At 35.4% G+C, this 26,008-nt stretch overlaps 1 pseudogene; it reads left to right on the plus strand.

Annotated features, from left to right (window-relative positions):
- Window positions 1-12,205: 12,205 nt before the first annotated feature.
- Window positions 12,206-26,008, plus strand: part of LOC138172861 (small ribosomal subunit protein mS40 pseudogene) — a 53,588-nt pseudogene continuing 39,785 nt past the window's right edge.

Raw genomic sequence — 26,008 nt, forward strand, 5'->3', positions numbered from 1 at the left:
TTTATCTCTAGGTTTTCTAGGTCGGGGAGGGGGAATCAGAGTAGCTAGAGTTTACTTTGCCATCCTGGCCCCTGGAAAAGCAGGCAGGTGATTTTTTTTTTAAATTCCAGGCTGCAGGCTGATAGCCCCAGGAGAAGCAGTTGTCTTTGCTGTGGGCCCTGCACTTTCTCTTACCCAACTCCAACAGATCCTCCTCTCCATGGTGACATGCTGGTGAGATGGCTGCAAATTGCCCTTGGGGTAGGTGAGTCTGCTGGCTGGGACTCCTTCTCTCTCCACTACAGTCCACTCTGTAATTTGGGCTGATGCAGCCCCCATATGCTCCTCTATCACAGTGCCCAGACCCAATTGGGCACTTTCCTGGGTGGGATTCTGTCACACTATGTCTTTGAGTGGTTTCAGACCAACCCTGTCCCTTTTCAAAAGTGTGTGCTTCTAACTTCCCTCCTCCCAAACTTACCCTCCCCTCCATCATCCCCCCTCTCATCCCTTTCTTCCTACTCTCCTATAGGGTGAGATATCTTGTTTAATGTGTATGTCATTCTACCCTTAAGCCAAATTCAATGAGAATAAGGTTGACCCTTTTGCCTTCCTGTTCTTCTCCTTCATTGTCACAGTCTTCCCTTAACTCTTCTATATGAGATAATTTGCCCCGTTCTGTCTCTCCCCACCTCCTCTCATTATATTCTTCTCTCACCTCTCAAATACACATTTAAGTATCATCACTTCCTATTCAATTGGTCCTGTGCCTTCTGTATACCTCTACACAAATATACACACACTAACATATGTATTCATATACCCATATGCCCCCGTATTAACATACACACACATATATTTATACACACACATTTATATTCCCTTAAACTATTCTCATTCTGAGAAAAGTTTCATAAGTTACAATTAACATTTTTCCAAGTAGGAATGTAAATAGTTAAACGTTGATAAGTTCCTTATGATTTCTTTTCCCTGTGTAACTTCTCATGCTTCTCTTGCTTCTTGTATCTCAATTTCAGATTTTCTCTTCAACTCTTGTAATTTTTTTTATAATGAATGCTTGAAAGTACTCTATTTCATTGAATGATCATATTTTCCCCCAAAACATTGTACACAATTTTTCTGGGTAGATGATTCTTTGTTTTAATCTCAACTCCTTTGACCTCTGGAATATCATATTTTAAGCCCTGTTCCTTGTTGTGTTTCCACAATATCCAATTTTTTTCTTCTTGGCAGCTTGTGATATTTTCTCCTTGATCTGAGAACTCCAGAACCTGGATATAATATTCCTAGGAGTTTTCTTTCTGGGATCTTTTTCAAGAGGTTATTGCTGTATTCATTCAACCCCTATTTTGCCCTCTTGTTCTAAAACATCAGGGCAATTTTTCTTGAGAATTTATTGAAGTATGATATCTAGGTTCTTTTTTTGATTGTGTCTTTCAGGTAGTCCAATAATTTTTAAATTATCTCCCCTGGATCTATTTTCTAGTTCAGTGTTTTTTTTTTTCCATTGGCATCTATTTTTTTCATTTGTTTGGATCTTTTTAATAGTATCTTGATTTCTAACAAAGTCACTAGCTTCCATTTGCTCCAATCTAATTCTGGAGTAATTATTCTCTTCAGTGAGCTTTTGGGATTTTTTCCATCATGCAAATTCAGCTTTTTAAAGTATTCTTCTCCCCAATGGCTTTTTGAGCCCCTTTTGCTTTTTGATTTAGTCTATTTTTTAGGGTGTTATTTTCTTCAGTCTGGTTGTTTGCTCTCTTTTCATGATTTTCTTGAATCATTCTCATTTCTCTTCCCAATTTTTCCTGCTCTTCTCTTATTTGGTTTTCAAAATCCTTCTTATCCTCCTCTATTGCCTGTAACCAGTTCATATTTTTCTTGAAAGCTTTTGGTGCAGGAGTTCTGACTCCACTGTCTTCCTCCTGTTCCATACTTTGATCCTTTTTGTCCTCAAAAATGGCATCTATAGTTGGATTCCTCTGCTTGCTTTGCTTCTTTTGCTTGCTCATGTTGCCTCTTACGTACTTGTCTTTTGAGTTTTTTGCCACAGTAGAACTCTGATTCCATTGAGGGGAACTTTGCCCCAAATCACTTGGTTTTTCTCAGCAATGGTATATTTTAATTGTCTGACCTCTCTGAAGATGCTAAAGGCTCTAGCTCACTGGTCACACACCCCAGGAACTCCACCCTAGATAGAAATCCAGATTAAAGCAGGTTAAAGCAAGAGTGATTACCCCTCATATTGGTTGCTTGGTCACAATACAATCTGCAATCCAGGAGCTCTGAAGCAGTCACATGTCTGCAGCTGTCACATCTCAGCTGCTTCTCCCTTTGCAGCAGAGTCCAGACCACACACCTGGACTCCCTTTTTCCCAGTCTATACTAACCTCTCACTTTGTCTTTGGCATTTATGAGTTGATAATTCTGGAAACCACCATAGGTACTGGTGATCCACTCTCCAGATGTCCCTTTAGCTGCAGCTGGTCAAGCCACCCTGAGGCTAAAACAGAGAGCTGAAGTGGGGCTGGGCTCAACTCCCAGCAGGCTGTGATGGACCATTCCTTTCTGCCTGCCAGGTTGTATTCAATGAGAAATTTGTCTCTCTCTGTTACTTTGTGGGTTCTGTAGCTCTAAAGTTTGTTTAGAGTCATTATATATATTTGAGGTTTTAAGGGGAGAGTGCAGGGAGTTTTCCTGTTTATATGCCACCATCTTGGCTCCACCTCCTGGTTAATATGATTTCAAAAAGAAAATAGGAAACAAATCACCAGTATCAAAAATGAAAAGGGTGAATGCATCATAAATGAAAATGAAATTAAAACAAGCTTTACTAGATATATTGCCCCATTATGTGCCAATAATTCTGAAATCTAAGTGAAATGAATGTTTACAAAAATATTAATTTCCTAATTTAATGAAGAAAAATACAATATTTAAATAACCCGCTGAGGAAAAAAAAGAAATTGAACAACCCATCAATGAACTCTCTAAAAATAAACCCCAGGACCAGATGGATTCACAAGTGAATTTCACCAAACACTTAAAGAACAGTTAATTCTAATACTGTATAAACAATTTGGAAAAATAGGCAAAGAAGGAGTCCTAGTAAATACATTTTGTAACACACATATGGTGCTGATAACTAAACTAGGAAGAGTAAAAAGAAAATCTCTCTCTCCCTCTCTCTGTCTGTCTCTGTCTGTCTGTCTGTCTCTCTCTATATATATATGTGTGTGTATGTATATATTATAATAGGACCTTAAATAAAGAAATCCCTCCTTTGTTGATTTAGGCAGTATTTTCCCATAGCTCTCCTTCCCCCAATTTATCATATTATTTATTTTTAGTGTTCAACATTCACTTCCATAACTTTCAAATTTTGTTCCCCTCCTTCCCTTTTCCCTCCCCAAGATGGCTTGCAATCTGATATGGGCTCTACACACACATTCTTATTAAACATATTTTCACATTAGTCATGTTGCTTAGAAGAATTATAACAAATAGGAAAAATCATGACTTTTCACAGTCTTTAAGAAAATAAATCAGGAAACAGTTGAAGAGTAAACTTTAACAACTAAAGAAATGTGAGGAAATTAGTAGTCTGGATGTTAACTTAAAAAACCCTGGGTGGTCTGGCAGAGGAACTTAAAAACAGTCAGAAATCCAGATGCCACCTTGGAAGAGAAAACACAGGGCAGATGGTGAGCAGCTAAGGTCTTGGTGATGACATGACTATGGGAAAGAGATAAACATATTCTGAGCTAAACCAATTATCTCCTGTGTAGGTGACTAAGAAAAAACTAGAAAACATGGAGACAATCAAGAGAAGTCAGATGAACCAGAAAGAATCACTTTAACAATGTTCTTTAGCAAGATTGGGATTGAATAAATGTTCCAAGGCCTTCCACATTCTTCTACCCAAGAGAGATAAGAACAGACATCTTGGAGGATTTCCTTACTTCTTTCCAGGACTACTTAAAAAGACTACTAATCACATCTGTGGATCACTTTCTCCAACCACCATTTTATCAAGAGGATTTGTTTTTTTAGATTAGGTCAAAGGAGGAAAAATGTAAATTAGGAAAGTAACATTGATTCCCATATTTCTCTCTTTGGTTAGTAAAAAAAATACTTATCAGTGCATTCATTTGACAAACATTGAACACAAAACTGTATTTGGAATTGTGAAAGATAAAAAAAACCACAGTGTGTGTGGGTGTTCCCTTGAAAAATTTTCAATATTGTAGGAGAAAAAACACATTGAAAAATAAATCTGATATAAGGTTGAGTGTGAAGGAGATACAAGGGAAGTACAAATAATGTCATGTGATAGTTGGATGAGGAGACCACACTTTTGACTGTGAGGATCAAGGAAGGCTTAATTGAGGAGGTAGCAGTTAGCAGAGGGCTCACATAATGAATAAGATTTTATAAATGAAGGTATAGAATGAGAGTACTTAGATATTTTCAGTATTTCAGGAGTTCAACTCATGGTGCCTAGCCATATTATGATATTATGAGTAACCTTGTTTATCCCACTAAAAGAAATGCCTACCTCCTATCAGAGTCATTTTATGTTTTGGCTAATTTTGCTAATTTGTGATTTTTCTCCCTTAATGTTTTATATGCTTTATGAGATGGTTGTGTTGAGCAGAGCTTCTTAAACTTCTTTTTTCCACTCATAACCCCTTCAGCAGTTCTCAGAGTTTAAGAAGTACTGTGCTAGGGTAGATGGAAAGAATGAATATATTTGGAAATTTAACTGATATAAAAATATATAAATACAATTTTGGAAAATAAAAAAAATCAATAATTTCCCCTAAATTCAAAGTGATAGATAAACGCACAAATAAATGCGGTTTTTTTTAAGTTTGACCTTTAAAAAAACACCAAGTTCCCATTACAAACTGTCAATTTCTCCTTTCTCTTTTACTTCAAGAAGATGATTTTCAAATTCCCTAAACAAACCTTGTACAAGGGGAAGAAATGATATCTCTATAACGAAACAGTTGTTTTAAGTGATCTCTTTCCCTTATAATTTTTCTAGAGTAGTTTCTTCCTCCTGCCCCCGGATTTATCCCGGACCATATTACATTCTACATAGAAATATAAATATTTATAGTAAGACTTTTTATTATAAATAAAAAAATATTCACTTTTTTTACGACTGTTTTGTTAGTTCCATTTCCTTACTTTTCTCTGCTCTATTCTTTAAAGGCCTTTCCATGTTTCTCTGAAATATTCAATCAATAATTTCTTATAATGTACCAACATTCAAACATCCTAGTTTGTTCCGGTATTCTTTCCTTCATGGGCATCCACTTTATTTCTAACTTTTTTCTCCAACAACAACAAAAAAAAATACCACTCTTTTTGCGCACTCTCAAAAGGGGATTTTCAGGTTAGAAGATATGGACAAATATTACTTTAATATTCTGAGATAAGTGAGGCTAAATCCTTTCCTGCAGTTACTCAGCTAATTAGTTTTAGAAGTGATCACTTGAATTAGGTTGGGAACAAACAGGAAGAGAAAAACAATGAATATTTTTACTATAAATTTAAATGAAATTTTGGTTTTATCATTTCAACATTGTCTTCAGGGAAAAAAAATAAAACATGCTGTTTCAATTTTTTTTTTTTTTTTTTTTTTACCAAAGGAATGGAAAAGTTTATGGAATTGAGGGGCGGAACATTTATGATATCAAAAGAATATATAGATGTAATAATTTTAGAAAGTAGTTTAAAACTAAAAAAAAGTACAACTAATATTAGGTGATGCCAACATAGTCAGACAAGTATTCTAAATTCATTTGTTATTGTAACAACTGATAAGATTTGTAGAATAATGAAATAACAGATAAACTGCAGCAGAATTTCTATATAAGATCCTTGATTTACAATACAATGTTGGATTTCAAACAATGAAAATTGTCAAGCTCCAGCTCAAATAAGACCTATTAGCATTATTAAACATGCTTCATTTATTCTCTAGATCAACGCAGGGTAGTTTTGCCTGGGAGAACTATATGTGGAGCCTGTGCAAGTGACAAATAGTTTAATAAGGGATATTAATCAACTGAATTAAAAAAAAAAGTTTGCTTCTGGCCTTAAATGCTTTGGGCTGGAACTAATAGTATTGAAAACCACCCAATCTGGAGTTCTGTAAAATGATAGAGGGTTTGTATCAGGGCAACTTCTATACTTACATCTATTTGTGTGTCCATCATTTAAAGAGGAGGGTATATTTAATTTCTGTTATACTTATAATTATTCATAGCTTGTTCTTTAAAATGTAGACATTACACAGAGGGAGAAATGTTCCTTAAACATGTTCAGTGAACTCTAAATCTTTGACAAATCACATTTTTTTTCTTATTACTGTCAATGTTATGTATATCACCAGGATAATTCCTTAGTTGTGCATTCATTTTATGATTAGAATCTAATCAATACACACCGCAAAAGTGCATTGTAATAGATTTCAAAAGACATAAATTCCACTCCCAGTTTTAGTAAATACTAATTTCAATCTAAACAATTTCACAGGCATTTATTAAATGCTTTCTATATTCCAGGCATTATACTTAGCTATGAGAATATAAGGTTAAAAAAATCAAAGAATAACTGCCTCCAAGGAGCTTACATTCTACTGAACAATAAAAAATGGTAATAGACAAGTAAAATAGAAGATAATTCATGGATAGTGAGAATATACTAAACACTGGGAAGATCTGCCTTTCCTGGAAGAATTTATGGGTTACTTTTTAATATTTTAATTAAACATTGAACAGCTATTCATATTGATAGAAGAGAGAGAAGGGGTAGGAGGGAGGGAGAGAGGATATAAGTATGGAAGGAAGGAAGGAAGAAAGGAAGGAAGGAAGGAAGGAAGGAAGGAAGGAAGGAAGGAAGGAAGGAAGGAAGGAAGGAAGGAAAAGAAAGAAAGAAAGAAAGAAAGAAAGAAAGAAAGAAAGAAAGAAAGAAAGAAAGAAAGAAAGAAAGAAAGAAAGAAAGAAAGAAAGAAAGAAAGAAAGAAAAAGTTATACAGAGTGATAGTGTAAGACTCACAAAGTTCTTTCCTCATAAGAAGTCTTTGAGGTAAATAATACAATGATAATTCATTCAATTTTGATAGGTGAAGAAATAAGTTTAAAGAAATACAATAGCTTGCTTACAATTACAGGTGTAATAATTATCATAACCTGGATTCGAAACAGCAATTCCAAATGCAGTCTATGACACTACTTTGCCTCATTTCATGGGCATACTATACCACTTTTTCAGGAATATAAACAATATGAAAAGTATATATATATATATATATATATATATATATATATAGAGAGAGAGAGAGAGAGAGAGAGAGAGAGAGAGAGTAATAATTGGCATTTATCAAGCATACTTAGATTTTCAAACAGTTTTACATTTGTTTTCTATTTTTTTCATAATAACTTTATGAAATAGATACTTTAGTTATTATTATCCTTCTCTTACCCATGAGCAAACAGTGTTCAATGAGGTTAAGTTCTTTCCATTGTCAGGTAGCATTTGAACTCAGGTTTGAAAGAAACCATTGAAGTTGTGTTCATTTTACAACGAATTTATATGACATTTTAAAAATTGTACCCCTTCACAAATGTCTTGAGACTAAACACTATCATGATCCTTAAGAATTTTCTGAAATGAAATGGAAAGTCAGGAGAGGACACATTTCTGATATCAAAAGAACATAGAGATTCAGTGATTTAAGAAAGAAGTTTCTATCACAACCAAGAGAGATGAGTTAGTTTCCAAATGAAAAGAAAAGAAAACAAATATTATAGCATATGATTGAATGAAATCTAAACATAGAAATGTCAGCTGAGGGATGGACTTGATGGGTCATATGGACTCAGCTGCTGGTGGCTAATGCATGTGCCAATCTGGGATAGATATTTTAATTCAACTTGTTGCATTTTTTGTTGTTCAGATTCTGGCAGCAGAGAGTAGCCTTGGATACAACAACTTTCAGAGGGACAAAGGTTTCCATGAGTGAGGAAATGAATAAAGTGGGGTAGTTTTCTGCCCTGCTTCTACCATTAGCATTTTGGTAATGATAGAATAATGAATTATTGTCAGTTTTTCTTATGATTCAGTGTTATAAGGAAGTGTAGGGTATAGGTACATAAGCTCCAATTAAAGAAGCATTTCATGTAACATTAAAGAAGTACAGTCATTGTACAATCTGTAGTAGATGTTAAGAGGGTGAAAATTACTTTTAACCAGTAATATCATGGAAGTAATAACTTGAGGGAGTTAGAATTTGAGATAGAACTTAAAGAACATATGAAATTTTTAGAGTTGATAATACGTGAAGTGGTACATACATAGAAGAGGAGCTATCACAATAAAAGATGTAGAGAAAGGAAACTGCATTTATTGTGACATTAGTTGTCTCATATCATGAAAATTTTGATGGCTTGACAGGGAATTGTCAATGATGAGGCTAGCACTATAATTTAGTGAAAGAATAAGAGACAGTTTTAAATGCCCTCCATAATAGTTTCCTGTGGAAAATCCCTGTCTCCTATTCAATATTTTATTAATTGCTCAATGTTGAAAAATGACTAGCAATGACTAGAAAAAGTAATTTGAATTTAATGATTATTTTTATAAGCTGATAAAAGAAGTTGTTTTTTTTTCCAGTGTTGGTTCATTTATAATTTCTTGCAATTTCCAAGCAATTTTTTTTCAGATTTAACAGAAAATGTATTTGAGTGTTATTGCCATTTATTTTTAATCAAAATTTGTGTAGAGAGGTTAAAATAGTGGGTAGAATACTCTTCTATTGGCATTTTTTTCCTAGAGTGTTAATACCTTTTTATTTTCTCATGTTGACAAAGGTGCATTCAATTTTCCTGCCAACATATTTTAAATTTTTTAAGAAGTGGTTCAGAGAAGCAGATGGCTCATTTTGACATCTGCTTCCAACCAGATTAAGAAATCTTTATTCACAAGAAGTGTCCCATGAAGAGAAGAAAATTTACAATGAAATTCTTTTTTTTTCTGACATTGGACACCAATGGTACTATCATCTATCTCCCAGAATACCTAGTGTAATAAATTGAAGTAAATGTTTAGAACTATTAATGCTAATCAATTAGGGGAACCCCAAACACATGGTTTTGATGCAGTCAATTAATCTTCAAATGGAGCATCTCACAACATGAGTATTTCCTATAAGATAAAGCTCATATAGGAATGGTACTTTGCTAGATTTAAAGTATATTTAAAAGACATGTCCCATTCTTCCTCAAGAAAAAAAAAATATCTGAAGGTAGAGGGAGATTATTCATATTGACCAAAATGATTTTGAATTTAATGAAATATTCATTTTCACTTATTATCCTCATGTCCTTAGTATGTCTTAAACAAAACAAAAAAAAACCCTTTCTGTCCTCTAATACTCAATAACTTCAGCATCTTTAATATTTATGAAGATTATTGATAACATTTTATAGTATTAGACAAAGTCATTGGGCTTATTGCTAGAAGAAATGTTAATGACTATTACATGGCCTTGAGAAAATAACTTTGTGATTTATCTCAGTTACATTATATGTGAAAGGTTACCTATCCCAAAATGATGGAGACACAGATTGTTTCTATTGTTGTTTTTGTTTTAGACTTTTCAAAAAATAGTTTTCATTTTTATCATTTCTGTTTCTTTTTGTAATTTACCCATTCCCTCACCCAAATTTTAATAACTTATTTTTTCCTTTTTTTAGCATTTCATTTTTCCAAGTTTTATATAAAAACAATTTTTATATTCATTTTTGAAATTTGAGTTCCAAATTCTCTCCCTTCTTCCATCCACTCACCCACTCATTGAGATGGGGAGCAATTCAAAATGTGTTATATATCTGTATTCATGCAAAACATATCCACAGTAGTCATGTTTGATAGAAAATATAGACAAGAAAAAACTCGAGAAAAAAGTTAAAATAAAAATCATGCTTCAATCTGTTTTCAAAAACTCTCAGTCACTTTTATCATAAGTTCTTCAGAGTTGTCTTGGGTTATTGTATTGCAGAAAATAGCTAAGTCATTCATGACTCATTATCTTACAATATTGCTGTTACTTTGTACACAGTACATTTCACTTGTTCTGTGTGTATGTTATTACCTCCTTCAGCAAAATCCAATGAGAGTAAGTTTCATTCATTCCCTCTCACCTCTCCCCTCTTCCCCCCCACCATGGTAATTTTTTTCTTGCCTCTTATATGAGAGATAATTACCCCATTCTACCTTTCCCTTTATCTTTCTCCCGATACATTCCTCTTTCATCCCTTAATTTTACTTTTTAGTTATCATCCCTTTAGATTTAATTCATCTTGTGACCTCTGTCTCTGTGTGTGCATACTTGTGTGTGAGAATGAGAGAGAGAGAGAGAGAGAGAGAATAATGACTTTTTATCTTTTTAAAAATCTCTTTTTTATACAGACCTAGCAGTGATGTTACTAGGTCAAAGGGAACACACTGTTTTATAAACCTTTAGGCATAGTTCCAAATTGTTCTGCAGAATGGTTGAATCTGCTTACAATTCTACCAGTAGTGCAATGTGTACCTATTTTCCCACATCCCTCCAAAATTAACATTTTCCCATTTTTGTCATATTAGCCAGTCTGGTAAGTATGAAGTGGTACTTCAAAGGTTAATTTGCATTTCTAATCAATAATGATTTAGAGCATTTTATATGACTCTTAATAGCTTTGATTTCTTCTTCTGAAATCTGCTCATTCATATATTTATCTTTTACAATTGGAGAATGACTCTTATTTTTACAAATTTAGCACAGTCCTTAATATAGTTGAAAACTGAGACTTTTTGAAGGTGAAGCCAAGATGATGGAGTAAAGACAGGGAATCACCTGAATTCTCCTCCATATCCCTCCAAATTCCTTTATAATGACTTTAAAATTCTAGAGCAAGAGAACCCACAAAAAGATGGAGTGAAACAAACTTTAAGTCCAAGATAACTTGAAAGATCAGCAGGAAAGTTCTCTTGCACCAGGGTGAGAGAGTAATGCAGTTGAGTGCTGGTAACACCAGTTGAAACTGAATCACTGGCAGCAAAGGAGTTTCCAGACCTCTCGGCATATAGCTGCCAAAGACAACTGGGAAGGTCAGTGGAAAAGGTCTATCTCACCTGAGTGAGAGTGGAGTGCAAGGTAACACATCCCCAGTCCCAGCAAACAAGGAACAGATCTTGAGAGTGACTGAATCATCAGTGGTAGTCACAGTGACTGCTTCCAGAGCTCTCAGCCCAAAGGTGGTAAGGGGGTAAAACAACTGGTCAGAAGGAGATTACAAGAGCCTTTTGCTATCACTCAGACCAGTCTCTGTTACTTTGCCCATATTTGTATCCAGGTCAGAGTTTTGGAAGGCAATAGTAGGGCAAGGAGAAGCCCTAATAAAACAGAAATTGTGGCCAAAGAGGAGAGAGGACCCCCCCCCCCTAAAATTTCCAGGGCAGAAGGGTGCTTTGGGCAGTTCACAGATCAGAGGGCAGACCAGGGGAGTAGAAAACATGTCTTCTTAGATCATACCACCTTGGAAGAGCTGAAAACTTACAAGTCTTGAAACAGTTGCACAAAATCCTTGAAGCCTGGGATAACACACCCTCCAGCCTAGAAGCAGAGTAGTATTTTAACAAAGAGTTAAAAGTCATCAAAAAACGGCATCTAGGTGGTGCAGTGAATAGAGCACCAGGCCTGGAGTCAGGAGAATCTGAGTTCAAATATGGCCTCAGACACTTAACAGTTACTAGCTGTATGACCTTGGGGAACTCACTTAACCCCAATTGCCCTGCCTTTCCTCCTCCAAGAATAAATAAATAAATAAAAATCTTATCAAATAGATTGGTGAAATGAGCAAACAATGGGGGGAAAAATATTCTTACTATTGAAAGTTAATATAGTGACAAGGAAGATCAAAACACATACTCAGAAGAAGAAAACCAAGTCAAAACTCCTGTATCTAAATGAAACTTTCAAGAAAAATGTGAATTTTTCTCAGGCCATGGAAGAGCTCAAAATGTTCTATGAAAATCAGGTAAGAGAGGTAGAGGAAAAATTGGGAAGTGAGATGAGAATTATGCAAGAAACTGATGAAAAACAAGTCAGCAGTTTGGTCAAAAGTCACAAAAAAATAGTCTAGGCCAAATGGTAAAAGAGGTTCAAAAAGCCCTCTCCTCCCTTAGCCATTCACAAAGAACAGCAACTTTTCTACTAACTCTTTTGCTTAGGTGGATCTCAGGCCTCACACCGGTCAGAGGGGTCCCCTGTGCCCAGGCTCCACCCCAGCCTCTCTGCACCAAAGCTCCTCCTGATGAAAAATCTTCCGTTTCTGTCTCCCTCTATCAGGATGCTCCATGGGAATATCTGGAGACTGAAGAATACTTATTTCAAAATGGCTCCCATCCAGTCTGGGCCGAACTATTGATGAAAACACAAAGGTGTAATACTATCTCAGTGAACCCATAAGGCATGCATTAAAAGGAACAAAGATGCTGGGATCCCTTGCTCTATCTGCCAGGATCAGAAGCTACATGTGGACTTTAGAAATGTGAAACTCTTGGAGCAGTTCGTCTATGTTCACAAAGTTGTCATCTTCCATGCCCCATACACAGGTGTCTGTAGAAAGCAGCATAAGAAAGTAGCAGAAGCTATCCTGAAATAGAGAGTCCATGGTTTTCTCAGTTACCACATCCCACTAGTTGCAGACATGTGTAGCAGCAAGCACCCCAGCGTCCCCAGGGTGGCTGCTAACACAGGTTCTTGGATCTGCTTTGATAAAGGAAAGCAACTCAAAATGGGTTAACAAGCTTACTTTAATCAGTCAAATATGTATCATTTACCTAGTTCGGGGGAAAAAGGTCAGCACCCCGAACTTCAAAGTATACAGACAGAATTATCAAGACAAAAACAGATCAAGTAGACAGATTTCCAAACTGTCCAACCATTACATCCATACCAAACAACATCTGGGTTTCAAAGCCTTGGGGCTCTGGACAACAGCTTTCCATAGTTTCATCTGATCAAATCACAGAACACTTCTCAAAGTGAGCCCCAAAACAAGGCTACACATCAGGGCTTATATAGCCTTCTCCTGGCTCAGAGAATGTAACAACCTTATTGACTCACTGGCCAATCAAGAAGCATCCACTGAAAAGCCTCCCACCCCAGGCTCCAGGTGCACTCCAGCCTAGGGGCAGGGAAGATCTTAAAAATTTACATTCCCATTACACCATGGGATATTGATTTCAGCAACTCCTATGGAGCTGTGGGCTCTATGCTAATGGCTGCTGCCCTAGCTGCAGGTACCTCCTTGTACAATTGGCAGCATTCACCTGAGAGAGAGCTGGCCCATCTTTAACATTTATATCAAAGTCACCTTAAGGAAGAGAGTGGACACCCACAAGAAATGATGCCCATAGTTCTATCTCAAGTTAATATTCTCCCTGAAGGATAGGATCCACAATTGTCCTCTAGAAAGGAAGTGGTGGTCAGAGCTTAAGGATAAATGTTAGAAAATCCTGGTGCCTAAATTGAACTGATTCTTATAACTACACTTTTTAGAAATGGATAGAATAATGGCAAGCTCTGATCTAGAGGAAAAGAGAAAACTGGGATAAGGTAAAATGAAGCATTTTGGTTTATTTCACTTTATTCTTCTTCCCGCATCCCATTTTGTTAAGTTGCAGGGATAGGGGGTGCCTAACTTGTCAAAGAAACCCTTAAAATAAAAAGTATTTTATTTTTTAAAAGAGGCCCAAAAATCAATGAGGGGGAGAATGCTTTAAAAAGTAAAATTTGTCAAATGGAAAATGAATCCCAAAGCTCACTGAAGAAAATAATTCGTAAAAAATTAGAAGAGAGTAAATAGAAGCTAAAAACTTCATGAGACATCAAGAAACAATAAAACAAAACCAAAAGAATGAAAAAGAAGACAAAGCAAAATCTCTCACTAGAAAAACTACTGGCCAGGAATATAAATCTAGGAGAGATAATTTTTAAAATATTGGGATTACCAAAGTCATGGTAAAAAAGAGCCTGGATATAATCTTTCAAGAAATTACAAAGGAAAACTCCCCTGATATTCTAGAATCAGAGGGTAAATTAGAAACTGAAAGAATATACCAATCACCTCCTGAAAGATCACAACATGAAAACTTCCTGGAATATTAGAGAAAATTCCAGAGTTCCCAGATGAAAGAGAAATTATTACAAGCAGACAGAAAGAAAGAATTCAAGTATGGTGGAGCCACAGTCAGGATGACACAAGATTTAGCACATTAAAAGATTGGAGGTTTTGGAATATGACATTCTGTAGGGCAAAGGAGCTAGAATTGCAACCAAGAATCACCTGCCTAGGAAAACTGACTATAATCCGTGAGAGAAAAAAAATTAACATTCAGTGAGACAGAATACTTTTAATCATTCTTGATGAAAAGACCAGAGCTGAATAGAAAAATTGACTTTCAAGTACAGGACTTGAGAAGAAGCATAAAAAAGTCAACATGAAAAACAAATCATATGGAACTTAGTAAGGTTAAATGGTTTGCATTCAATCGGGGCAAAGGATATTTGCAACCCATAAGAACTTTCTCATCATTGGGAGTTAGTTAGAAGGAGTATATAGAGAGATAAGACAGGTGTCAGTTGAATATGAAGGGATTATATCTAGAAAAATAAAATTATGAAGTGAGAGAGTCATGTACTGAGAGAAGGAGAAAGGGATAGGTAAAATGGGGTAAATCATCTCACAAAAAAGATACAAGAAAAAGCTTTTACAGTGGAAAGAAAGAGGGGGGAGTTAATTAACTCTCATAAGAATTGGCTTATATACTTATATACTCTCAATTAGTATGGAAATCCATCTTACCCTACAGGAAAGTAGAAGGGAAGGGGAAAATAGAAGCAGGGGTGATAGAAGAGAGGACACAATGGGAAAGAATGTAGTCAGAAGCAGTAGGATTTTGAGGAGGAACAGGATAAAAAGGAGGAGACAATAGAATCAATGGGGGGATTGGATGGAGGGAAATACAGATAGCAATCATAATTGTGAGAAGAAACAAATGGAGCAAGCTCCTATGATAAAGGCCTCATTTCTCAGACATATAGAGAGAGCCATACTCTAATTGACAAATGATTTTTTAAAATGTGACCAATTTTCAAATGAAGTGGTGCATATAGTCTTATGAACAAGAACTCTCATTATTGATTGGAAAATTCAAATTAAATCAATTCTGAAGTGCTGTCTCATACCTGTTAGATTGAGCAATTGGACAGACAATGTAAATGACAAATGTTTGAGGGCATGTGGGGAAAATGAGACTTCAATTCACTGTTGGTGAAGTGTTGAACTGATTGAACATTCTGTAGAGCAATTTGAAACTATGCCCAGAGTACTATAAAACTATGCATACCCTTTGATCTAACAATACCACTGCTAGGTCTGTATTCTTAAAAGAGATTTTTTCTAAAAAAAATCTCTAGTTTTCTTTGATTATTATTTTTTTAGTCTACATCATATATTTCCATAAAATTTTGAGTTACAAGTTTTCTACCCATTTTATCCCTATGCACCACACCAAAAGAGCGATCCCACTGAAAATACCCTTCCCCAATCTGCTCTCTCCCATATCTTCCACCATACCCCCTCCACCTTTCCAGTGGGGCACAGTGTATTTTTATGCCCCAGTGTCTGTATATCTTATTTCCCAGTTACATGTGAAATAATAATAAGAATATTATATATATACATATATATATTTTTTTTTTAAACATTTGATTTTAAAGCTTTGAATTCCAGATTCTTTCCCTACCTCCTTTGTCACCCACCCTTACTGGGAAGATAAGCAATCCAATATAGGTTGTACATGTGTAGCTATGCAAAACATTTCCATAGTGGATATATTGTGAAAGACAGACTATATTTCGCTCCATCCTATCCCACCCCCCACTAATTCTGATCCTGTCCGTTTTCAAAAGTGGATTCTTCCAACTTGCATCCCCCCACCAGCCTGCCCTCCCTTCCATCATCCCCCCTCCCATTCCCTTTCCCCCTACTCTCCTGTAGGGTTAGACACCCTCTTTAGTGTGTATGTCATTCCCTCCCTAAGCCAAATTCAATGAGAATAAGCTTGACCCATTCCCTTTTGCCTTCCTGTTCTTCCCTCCATTGTAAAAGTTTTCCCTTGGCTCTTCAATATGATGTCATTTACCCCATTCTATCTCTCCCCATCTCCTCTCATTATTTTCTTCACTCATCTCTTAATTTCACCATTTACATATCATCCCTTCCTATTTAATTGGCCCTATGCCCTCTGTCTCTGTATACCTGTACACATATATACACACACATATGTATTCATAGACCCATATACCCTCCTATATAGACATATGTGTGTGTGTGTGTGTGTATATATATATTCCATTTCTTTGTGGAATCATGCCTTTTAGATAGACCAATAATTTTTAAATTTTCTCTCCTGCATCTATTTTGCAGGTCAGTGGTTTTTCCAATGAGATATTTCACATTGCCTTCTCTTTTTTTCATTTGTTTTTATCTCTTTAATAGTATCTTGATTTCTCATAAAGTCACTAGCTTCCATTTGCTCCAATGTAATTCTTTTTTTATCAAGTGCTTTATTAACTTCCTGTTTACATCATTCATTTCCACAAGATGTTGAGTTACAAATTTTCTCCCTGTTTTTCTCCTATCCACCACCCCAAAATAGCGATCCAACTGGATATCCCCTCCTCCAATCTGCTCTATCCCATATCTTCTCCTATACCCCCTCCAACTTTACAGTATGGCACGGTGGATGTCTATGCCAGAAGTGCCTGTATATCATCTTGCCCAGTTACATGTAAAATAAGATTAATATTAGTTTATATATATATATATACACACATATATATGTGTGTGTGTGTGTACTTAAATATTTGATTTTAAAACATTCCCTTTTGCCTTCCTGTCCTTCCCTTCCATTGTAACCATTTTCCCTTGTCTCTTCTATATGAGATAGTTTACCCCATTCTGTCTCTCCACATCTCCTCTCATTTTATTCCTCTCTCACTTCTTAATTTCACCTTTTATGTATCATCCCTTCCTATTAAATTGGTCTTGTGCCCTCTGTCTATGGTACTGGCTCGCTCATTGGCTGAATATTAATTTAATTGCTTGACTTTTGAGCTTTTTGCCACATTAGAACTATGCTACCAGATGGGGGAGGTTTGTCCCAATTGCTGGGGTTTTTGCAGCTGCTGGAGCTATTAGTTGGCTGCCCCCTCTGAAGCCTCCATATGCTCTGGCACTGGTCATGCACTCCAGGACCTCCACCCCAGACACGGATCCAGATCCAAGCAGGTTAAAACAAGAGTGATTACCCCTCAGAATGTTTGCTTGGTCTCTGTACAATCTGCAGACCAGGAGCTCTGAAGTAGCCATGTTGCAGTTCCTGGACGGCCGCCATGCCTCAGCCACTTCTTGCCCTGGGGGCAAAGGCTGGACCCCACTCCTGAACTCCCAGGTCCCAAAGTCCACACTGCACTGACCTCTAACTTTGTCCTTTACATTTATGGGTTGATAATTCTGGAAACCATGACAGCTGCTGGTGTTCTGAAATCCCTCTGGTTCTGGCTGCACTGAGGCTAAGACCTCAGGCTTGCGTGGGGCTGGGCTTGGCTCCCAAAGTGCTGCACTGGCCCCTTCCTATTGGCCTGCCAGACTGTCTTCAGTGGGAGATTAGCTTCTCTCTGTCATGTTGTGGGTTCTGTAGCTCCAAAGTTTGTTTAAAGTATTTTTTTTACATGAATTGGAGGAGGTGGGAGTGGGAGCCCTGTTGAAGTCCTGTTTCTACTGTGCCATCTTGACTCTGTCCCTGAGATTTTTTTTTTAAATTAAAAGAACCTATATATACAAAAAATATTTATAGGAGCTTTTTTCTGTTGGTAAATTATTAGAAGTTGAGGGGGATTCTATTAATTGGGGAATGGCTGAAAAAGTCATGATATGTGATTATTATGGAATACTATTATACTATTAGAAATCATGAACAAAATGCTCTCAGAGAAACAGAAAAAGACTTTCATAAGCTGATGCAAAGTGTACTGTGTACATAGTTGCAATAATATCATAAGATGATCATCCAGGAATGACTGAAGGTGGGAAGAGAATGTCCTCCTATTTGAGAAGGGCTAAAGAAACTAGTATGTGTATGTAATTAATTATTGTACCATAAAATATGATGTAATAGAAAGGTTCAAAGCAACAATGAAAACTTTTGTGACCTCATATAGAAGAAAATTATAAGAACTAAGAGAATAATTTATTTGGTGTTGGTGCTGATTTTTAATAGGTGTCCAGATTCTTTGGATATGTGGGGGAGAGACAGATTATATGTTAATGTAAACATAAATATATAGAGATTGTAAATCACATTTAACTTATTAACCATGCTCAAATCTTTTGTTGTGTTTGCTAAGGAGAATGATCTATGAATAGAAAATTTTAGCACAAAAATGCTTAAGAGGTAGTGGAAGTTCAAGATAAGTAAAAAGAAAATAAGAGAATATACAGCACTCCTCTGCGAAATCAACTCATCCCACATTAATATATGGCTAACATATGTAAAATGTTTTTCAAAGCTTAAATAATGCCTTCCTTTTTTCTGCTTTACCTACATCCTATAGAATTCCAGTGGTGTCCCACAAATCCAAAGCTGCCCTGAGATAATAATGTATTATTTTTATTTGTGTTTTTATAGAAATTCTGCCTTAAAAGAAATAACTTTACCATAGTTAGTGAATTAAAATACAAGGTTTAAAAAAACCTGAAGGTGCCTAAGTTTTAAAAAAATAAACTCTCCCCAAAGTTAAGAAATAGAGGGAAAATTATTATGTTTGTTAACAATTTAACCTAAGAAATTGGACCTAAGAATAAGAACAAATCCATCAATAGTTTTAGTGTATGTGTAATAAGCAACTATGGAAAAAAAAACAGAAGCACACTCCAGACAAAAATCAACATTTCACTCGTGAATTAAGTGTTTAGTTTTAAACTGAACAATCAAAGTGAAGTCTGTGAGGGAAAATATATTACTTCATTTGGTGAGGTAATAATGTGAAAAATGTCAACCTGCATTTGCTATTAAATATTTTGTAGAAAAATACTCAGCAACAATCAAATTAGAATTTTGGTGCCTTCAACTTCCATAGATTTATAAGACTCTATTCTCTGTCCAATCATTTTACAAGCAATCACACATGAAATTAATCAATTTACATCACATTCAGTTTTCCTTTTACTTAGATATTATAAAAGCATTGATTGTTAGTCTTCTTAAATGGTCCATAATACCATGAAGATGAATGAGATGGTTTTGAAAAGTTTTACTTAACTAGTGCTTTAATTCAACCCTTCAAACCTAAATATGATGAGCTGAAACCCATCAGTTATATTCTACAAGGTTACCCCTAAAGAAGAGGCTCTAATATGACCCCTTTGAGGCAACATAAATATCTCTCAAAACAAAGACTCAGTTAATTCATAGACCTGTCTAAAGGAAATAATGGGGAGATGATGAATGATAAATAACTCCAAATAAACAAGAGATGGCTTAAGTGTTTAGTGTTGAAAATGTAGTTTAAATCCTGTTTGAAATAGTCTATATAGTATTAATTGTTTTTGGATTCTAGCTTCATTTACAATTGTTCCTTTATATGTCAGTTGGAGTAACTAATCAAATGTGCTTATCATCATCCCCATCTAATCCCATTTTTGAAGGGCATTAATAGTAACAGTGCATATAAAGAAATAGAAAAGAAACTATAACCCCATTTTCTTCCAATGTGAAATTATGAACTAGAGTCCTCAACCTGAGAAACCATAGACTTTAGAGCTCAGTGATCTTAGAAACCTTGATTATGACATACTTCAAGTCCCTAATTTCACAGACAAATAAACTGATGCTTAGAGAATTGTAAAGCCTTGATCAAGGTCACAAAGGGTTTATCAAATATAGGTTCTCTGCATCCAAATCTAGTTGATTTCCTATCATATAAAGCATTCTCATATCTCAAATCTCCTTGAAGTTTTCTCATCTAATACCCTGCTCTCAAACTGAACTATATAAAGCTATCAAAAAAGATGGTTCTCATGCCTCCCTGTTCATTTTATTTCACGTGCCCCATATCCAATGAGATGCTGTCTTGTTAAGTATTCTTCCACAATTTCTATCAATCTGTTGCATTTTCTGTATGTTTCCATTTTCCTATTTAGCAACTTATCCCCTCATACTTATAGTTTAATAATTGCCTGAATAAGAATCTATCCACTTATTCAATCAAAGTGTGACAGATTTTTCGAACTGCCATCCTAAGGCAAAGGTCTTCCCCAATCACTCTTCTTCTCAAAAGTGTTCACTGGTGTCCTAGAGCCTAGCACCCCCTACTGAAAAATAGAAATTTCACACCCTGAAATCCGAAGGCCTGTGAACTGTGGATCCAATCTATCTATTCAGATTTACTTCATATTATTTGTTCTACTCCAGTGGTCCTACTAATTATTCCCTTTTTAAAAATTTTATTTATTTAAATTTAGTTTTCAACATTCATTTCCACAAAATTTTTGAGTTACAAATTTTCTCCCCATCTCTCCCATATCCCCCATCCCAAGATAGCAAGTATACTGAGTACCCTTTGCCCCAGTCTGCCCTCTCTTATATCCACCCTCATTCCCTTCATTAACTCCCTCCACTTTACTTTCTTGTAGGGCAATATGAATTTCTATACCCCATTGCCTATATAACTTATTTCCTGGTTGCATGTAAAAAATGTTTTTTTTAACATTTGTTTTTTTTTAAACTTTGAATTCCAGATTCTCTCCCTTCTTCCATCCTCACCCACCTCCACCTCCCGCTGGTAAAACAAGGAATTCAATATAGGTTATACATGTGTAGCTATGAAAAACATTTCCATAGTAGTCATATTGTGAAAGGCTAACTATATTTCCCTCCATACTATCCTACCCATCATTTATTCTATTTTCTCCTTTGACCCTGCCTCTTTTGAAAAGTCTTTGCTTCTGACCACCTTCTCCCCCAGATTTTCCTCTCTTCTATCATCCCCCCACCTCTTATCCCTTCCTGCCAACTTTCCTGTAGGGTAAGATACCCTATTAAATGTGTATCTTATGCCTTCTTTAAGCCAAATCCAAGGAGAGGAAGGTTGCTCATTTCCTCTTACCTTCCTGCTCTTTCCCTCCATTGTAATAATTTTCTCTTGCATCTTTTATGTGAGAAAGTTTACCCTATTCTATCTCTCCCTTTCTCTTTCTCCCAATATATTCCACTCTCACCTCTTAACTTTATTCTTAAGATCCCATCCCTTCACCATCCCACTTACTCTGTGTCCTCTGTCTTTGTATACACACATACACATACACTGACCTATGTATATATACACATATACACACATACACACATATACAGACATGAATACATATTACTTTCAACTATACTAACCTTGATAAGTCTCATGAGTTATAAATATTACTCATTTAATATTTACGTATTATGAAGGAATGTAAACAGTTCAACTTTAATAAGTTCCTTATGAATTCTCTTTCCTGTTTACCATTACATGCTTCTCTTGATTCTTGTATTTGGAAGTCAAATTTTCTGTTGAGCTCTGATCTTTTCATCAAGAATGCTTGAAAGTTGTTTATTTCTTTAAATCTCTCTATTTTCCCCTGACGTATTATACTCAGTTTTGCTGGGTAGGTAATTCTTGGTTTTAATCCTAACTCCTTTCACCTCTGGAATATCATATTCGAAGGCCTTTGATCCCTTATTGTAGAAGTTCCTACATCTTGTGTTATCCTGATTGTGTTTCCATAGTACTCCAATTGTTTCTTCCTGACTGTTTGCAGTATATTCTTCTTGCCCTGGTAACTCTGAAATTTGGCTATGATATTCCTAGGAGTTTTCTTTTTGGGATCTTTTTCAAGGGGCAATAGGTGGATTATTTCAATTTCTTTTTTATTCTCTGTTTCTAGAATGTCAGGGTAGTTTTCTTGATAATTTCTTGAAATATGATGTCTAGGTTCTTTTTTTGATGATGGCTTTCAGGCAGACCAATGATTTTTAAATTATTTCTACTGTATCTATTTTCCAGGTTAGTGGTTTTACCAATGAGATATTTCACATTACCTTCTATTTTTCATTCTTTGGATCTGTTTTATAATATCTTGATTTCTCATAATGTCATTAGATTCCATTTGCTCAAATCTTATTTTGAAAGATTTATTTTCTTCAGTGAGCTTTTGAAATTCATTTTCCATATGGTCAAATCTGCTTTGTAAGGCAATATTTTCCTCATTGACTTGTTGCATATTTTTGCCATTTGAGTTAGTCTATATTTTAAGGTGTTATTTTCTTCAGTATTTTTTGTTGTCTCCTTTAGCAAGCTGTTGACTCATTTTTTTGTGATTTCCTTGCATCACTCTCAAGTCTCTTCCAAATTTTTCTTCTACCTCTCCTTCTTGATTTTCAAAATCCTTCTTGAGTTCTTCTATGACCTGTGACCAATTCATATTTTTCTTGAAGGCATTTGATGTAGGGGTTTTTATTTTGTTGTCTTCTTGTGGTTCTATGTTTTTATCTTCTTTGTCATCACAAATAGATCCTACAGACTTATTTCTCTTCTTCTGTTTGCTCATCTTGCCAGCCAATTATTTGACTTTTGAGCTCTTTGCCATGATAGAACTCTGTTTCCATAGTGTAGAGTGCTGTGCCCCAAACTTCTGGGGTTTTGTGCAGATGTAAGAGATTATTCTAGGTACCTGCCTCATAACTATTAGGAGGAGTGCCTCTCCACACACTCAACAAGCTCTGCCATGCTGGTGCCCCTCACCCTGCAACACCACCCAAGACTGCTGCCCAGATCCAAGCATGGCAAGGCAAGAAAAATCTGTGTCAGCACCAACAAAGAGATTCCTGCAATTTCTCTCTGATCAGTCACTTGGTTCCCCGACTATCTGTGGGGCTGGAGCTCAGGAAGCAGCCACCATCACAGCAGCTGCAGCCTCCATCACCTTTGCCACCCTAGGTTCTGGCAGGGGCCAGACAACACTCATCTCTCACCCAGGTCAAACATAGTTTCTCCAATGATCTTTTACTTTCTCTCTGGTTTTTAGGGGTTGAGAAATCTGGAAACCACCACTGTTGCCAGTGATTCAGTCCCCTGAGGTCCACTCCATCTGGTGTGTATCTCAGGTCTGTACCAGCACAGCTTACATGGTACAGCACTCCATTCCCAATCCAGTACAATAGTGCCTTCACTTCAGCTTGCCTGGCTTTCTTCAGCAGAATATTTGTTTCACTCTCTCATTTTGTTGGTTCTTTAGCACTAAAATTTGTTTAGTCATTTTTACAGGTATATTAGGAGTTAGGGCACAAACTCAAGCAACTTTGTGCTTTTACTCCATCATCTTTACTAATTATTCCTTATGTAATTCCACTTCATATCTCTGTGTCTTTACATAGGTTGTCCTTCATTCTAGGAATGCTAGGATTACTAAATGCCTTTATTTTCCTTTAAGGCTCAGGTTAGTTATAATCTGTTTTCTAAAGTTTTTCTTGATCAGCCAATTATTCATGCTCTTCCCTTCATCAAATTACATTCAGTCATATGTGTATATATTCTATTTAGTTAAGAGCATTTTTCCCTCTTTGCATCCCTGAAACCTACTACAGTGTCTTGAACAAAATAATCATATAATAATTATTCATAGATTTGTGTTGAGTTAAGTTGAATAAGGAAAGGAAGTGTGTTTCTATAGTTCTTTAAAGTTGGACAGGCTTATAATATAAGATTCACTCATGAATTAGGTTATCACAACATATTGGCACTGGAGAGGAAACACTATAGCATAAATGCAATGACTTGATATTTTTGGTAATAGACTCTGTCCCTCAATTTATACGATCTTCCTGTGAATTTCCTCCACCAGGTAAACCAAAGTGACAAAAGAAGGAGGGAATGTGGTGCCTCAATAGTAGTGAGATATTTGAATTTCATCTCAAATACCTCTATAAGATGATGATGTATTTTAATGCTGGCTTTGTAAATAAGATAATAAGGCTGATATCTTTTTAATGGAACTCCCCTGTGCTTCTTTTTTTCCATCCCTAAAATGAAAATAATTTCCATGAAATTCATAACCTACCCATTTCCTGACATATTACAGTGCTTAGTGAAATTGTTAGTACAAAGTGATTTGCTCTTATAATAAGTGATATATCTGAAACAAAATTAATTAAAAGGCTTTATCATGGTCACAATTGATGAAAAGTCACCATGGACACAGTCCAGATCAGAAAATTGATCATTCATCACATGAGGAAGGTAATAAGTCTACCATTGTATAGAAAACACTTAAGGAAGATAGCACTATAGATATTATCTAACTTCTGCTTCACATCACAGCAGTAAACTAGGAAAGAGAAATGAAGTCACAGTAAAATAACATATTTTTTTTTCTCAGAAATTCAGCTAGTGAAATTATACTCTTCCAAATTTCCCAAAGGCTCAAATAGGTCTTATTCCATGAATAATCCAATGTTTAATGGCACAAAATAATTCTGTCTTTTCCTCCCCTTTAAAAATGTACATACACACTCTAATCATAATGTTGGAGAATCTCATTACAATGATTCCATGGCTCCTCGCAACTCCAGTATCAAACTATAAGGTCAACATCATCACTGGTCATTGTGTTGATCACTTGTCTAGTAGAGCTAACACATTACAACCCTATTACATTGTAATTTTAATGCTAGCTTTGTAAATGATACAGTAAGTGGGACATTTCTTTAATGGAACTACCCTGTGCTTATAGTTTTCTTTTTTTTCATCCTTAAAATGAAAACAATTTCCTTGACATTTAGAACCTACACATTTCCTAACGTACTCTAGTGCTTAGTGAAATGGTTAGTACAAAGTGAATTGCTCTTCTATTAAGGAGCTCATTTATTTTCACAATATGCCTATGAAATGACTGTAATTACACCCATTGATTCAACAACAATGATTCTAAATCTTGAAGACAGAGAGGAAAATTCACTGTTCATGTCATAAAGAAATGGCTCATTTCATAAATAGTTAGGCTCCTGCTTCAAAATCTCTCATTGCTGTGCTTATAGAAAATCAAAGAATCACCTTGAAGTATGAATCCTGCTTCACACTAGGGTAAAAAAGAGAAAGAAATAGACAACTTGTTTTTGTTAGAAGCATTGTTTTTTGGTAACATTGTCAGGGCATATTCCATAAAAAATAATTTTCTGATCAGAGTATATGATTATTTTTAAACCTTTACTGTATACTGTTATATTGCTCTCTAGAAAGATTCCAAAAACTCATATTTCTACTGTGATGTTATGATATCTTATGCTTTGAAATAAATTAATTCAAATCAAGCAGGTATTAAGCAAATTCCATTATTTTATTTAGATTATTTATAAATAAATGTCTATTTTTAATAAAAAGGACAACTGAAACTTCTAACACCTATGTAGAGGTTGGGAGCATAGATGGCCTAGTAGAAAGAAGACAATTATTATAGTTAGAACACATTAATTTGACTCTCATTCTTAATATATATATATATATATATATATATCACCCTTGACAACTCGTTTCATATCTATATATGAAATACATCTATGAAATACAGATGCTTACAGTAATCCTATCAGGGGTGTTAGAATAAAGATAAGATGAGACTGATCAAAAAGCATTTATTAAGAGCAAAATATTTGTCAGGCACTATATTGGGCAAAGAGGAAATGAAAATAAAACCAAAATACTTTCTGCCTTCAAGAAACTTAAATTTTATTTTGAGAAAACTATCATCTATCTATCTATCTATCTATCTATCTATCTATCTATCTATCTATC

Source organism: Petaurus breviceps, unplaced genomic scaffold (genome assembly GCF_028583685.1).
Source record: "Petaurus breviceps papuanus isolate PSGF00001 unplaced genomic scaffold, PetGlider_PUasm1.0 551, whole genome shotgun sequence".
NCBI lineage: Eukaryota > Metazoa > Chordata > Mammalia > Diprotodontia > Petauridae > Petaurus > Petaurus breviceps.